At 47.0% G+C, this 2,992-nt stretch overlaps 1 long non-coding RNA gene across 1 annotated transcript; it reads left to right on the top strand.

Moving 5' to 3' along the window:
* The first annotated feature begins 251 nt into the window (after positions 1–251).
* On the top strand, positions 252–2,491 carry LOC149348164 (uncharacterized). Its single transcript, XR_016292231.1, has 3 exons — positions 252–676; positions 771–933; positions 2,048–2,491. It is a non-coding gene; the product is annotated as an uncharacterized LOC149348164 (long non-coding RNA).
* The last annotated feature ends 501 nt before the right edge of the window (positions 2,492–2,992 follow it).

Consider the following 2,992-nt stretch of genomic DNA (forward strand, 5'->3'; position numbering starts at 1 on the left):
CCGCCATGCCAGCTCGATGGTTTAGAATGTACAAAGGCGTCTCTAGTGAATAAGGTGGTATCCTCGCTCTCATCCTCCTCCCTTCCCTTCCGGCAAAGTTTAGGTGTCCACCGAGAAATGAGTGACAGATACATTTACTTTCCTCAAAAACTAATTTACAGACGAGCGCGAAAAACCGAACGAGCGATGACGTTCTATGGACTCCCTGGCAGCGTTGCAAGACGCTGTCGCGTTCCACTCTTAAGGCTCGTTTATAGTCCGACGTGACGCGTGCGCGCGCGAGCGCGCGGCACAGCGACGTCACGCTAGCAGAAACGGGGCACTCTACAGTCCGGCGCGCCAACGTCGCCGACGTCCACCAACGCGCTCCGGCTGCACAACGTCGAAATAGAACCTGCTCTATCTCGCGCCGACAGCAGACGCCTGCGCTACCCAGAATGCACTGCGTGTCTGACCGAGAGCCTTTGCGCGCAACGCGGGAGGCACGGTCCACAACGGGAAGCCATGGCGGAAGTAGGCAGCATGGCCGTGTATTCCGACAGCGTCATTGAGGCATTCATTGAGGCAATTAGCAGACATCCGTGTGTCTATGATACTCGAAAACTCGAATACAGGGACACGGAGCGGAAGGAAAACGCCTGGAAACGGATCGCAAGGGAAAGCGGCCTGGCTACAGGTAAAATAAGCCGTCGCTACTCGCCGTCTGTAGTGTTTACCCTTTGTTGTGGTTGCTGCAAGCCGCTTGTTTTTCTTTTTCTTTCGTACTGTAGTGGACGAATGCCTAAAGTTGTGGAAGCGGCTCCGAGATCGTTACACGAGAGAACAGAAGGCAATTGAGCTGTCCAAAAGGAGTGGGAGCGGATATGTTGCGAAGCGAACGTGGGAATTCGCCCAAGCTATGGAATTTTACCGGGATTGCGGCCGACCAAGAAAGTACGTATTGAACGCAACGCACTTTTATTTGTCATATTACGCGCTTGTTATTTTGTGTCAGCAGTCGTATGGTATATTATGCGATGCCCCCAAGCCTGCTGCTTGACAGTGACAGGTCAAAACACATGCAGCTTGTATGTGCAGCGTGTACTACTTGTGTGTACGGAAGTGGTGGCCGCTGGCGTGCGGCGCGGAACTTGCGTGTACAACAGCGCGCTAGCAGTGGAACTTTTTCATAACTGGTTTGCATGTGTATGTGAATGGGCTTTGTATACATAGTGCAGTGTTTTGAGATTACGTTCTTTCCGCCATCCCCTCTCGAAAATCCCTACAATCTGCATTGCGCCACTCTGTCGTTTCTCCTGTCACTAATTTCCTCCGGGCGGAGCTTTTTCAGTAGATAGCAGATGCCGCAAATGACATCGCTCTTTGCCTTTGTCTTCCATTTTTTGCTATTTATGTAGAACTTTACTAACAGCACCGAATGCCTCAAAGCATTCAGGCTTGCATCCGCATGGCTTGCATGATAGATGTCATGGGTTCATTAAATGACTGCGCTGAAAATGCAGTGGGCGAAAATCTGTAAAAACAGTCTGGAGCAGATTGTCGTACCGATCATCAGCTTCTTGTTGCCAAATTTAAGCTTCGATTGAAGCAAGCTCAGAAAGCTAGCAGGCCATTCACGTACGATTTGGATCAAACTCCATCAGAATATGCAGTGGAAGTGAGAAACCAATTTCAAGAATTGGATCTAGGTGAGAGGGCGCTTGAAGAGATGTGGACTGATGTTCGTGTATCTTACCGGAGGTTACTGCTGAGATAGTGCCAAAGGCAAAGAAATGCAAGAAAGCAAGATGGTTGTCTCAAGAGGCATTGCAAGTAGCCGAGGAAAGGAGGTTGGCAAAAGTTACGGGTGAAAGAGAAAGATGCAAGATTCTAAATGCTGATTTTCAGACTAGCAAGAAGAGATAATAATGCCTTCTCGAACATGCAGTGCAAAGAAGTTGAGGACAACAGCCAATTGAGGAACTCAATGGCTCTGTATAAGATAATTAAAAATATCAAAGGAAGTGCTGCCTTTATGCAATTTGTTGACATCTGTTTTCTCTTCCAGAACAACGTGTAGTTCCACTGCACGACAGACAGAGAGGCCAGTGCTTGATGAGCCCAGCACCGCAGAAGACATCTTCGCAGCAATGATGGATGGCCCCTCAGTTCATTCAACACCTGAAACAGCAGCAGAAAGCTGCGACATGCAGATAGAATTACCTGCACCTCCAGAAAGCCTTGTGAGAAGGCCCGAGGCCAAAAAACGAAAAAATGACAGTTTTGAGGATCAGCTGCTTTTGCAGCTTCAAAAAAAAGTGTCTGAAAATGAGGCCTTTGGTCTATCAATTGGGATGACCCTTGGCAGGTGGCCGCCACAGATAGCCAGCCAATGCAAGGCAAAAATAATGGACATCATAGCATCATTTGAACCACAATGTTTATAAGTACTGTGCACTCCCTTTTTTTTTGCAATAAATTCAAATTTCAATAATCCCGAACTTGTGTGATATACTTGGAAGCAAGCACACATGACAGTTTTGCGATCATTTCTTGCTTTCCTGCAAAAAGAAGAGACATAGAATTTTGGTTCTCACAGCCATTGATGCAACTAGTGCACTGTCGGCCAGTCTGGACTACAGCTTAATTGGATTTGTTTGGACATGCAGCTGTCTTTTCAACCTGGCATAGTAGCATTGTCTCAGGTGGCCTTGCATGTGAAATTAGATCCTCTGTGTTATATGCACATTTCTGAAAACAGTAAGATATTTAGTACTGTTTTCTCATAAGACAATAAAAGGTTGCAGAATCAGCAACATACCAGTCAGTAGTGAGGAGTCTGGGTACTTTTTTAAACGCTGTTTGCGTGCAAGCTTATTTCCTTCTCGTTTACTACAGTCGGATAAAACTTTCGCCTGCAGTGAAACTGTCCACATTGTGGGCCACCACACAGAAATCGTCCGTGACAAAAGAACGGTAGTGTGCTGTGCTAACTTTTTATGTTGCCTAAAAA

Source organism: Amblyomma mixtum, chromosome 4 (genome assembly GCF_055824585.1).
Source record: "Amblyomma mixtum isolate Tamu chromosome 4, ASM5582458v1, whole genome shotgun sequence".
Taxonomy (NCBI): domain Eukaryota; kingdom Metazoa; phylum Arthropoda; class Arachnida; order Ixodida; family Ixodidae; genus Amblyomma; species Amblyomma mixtum.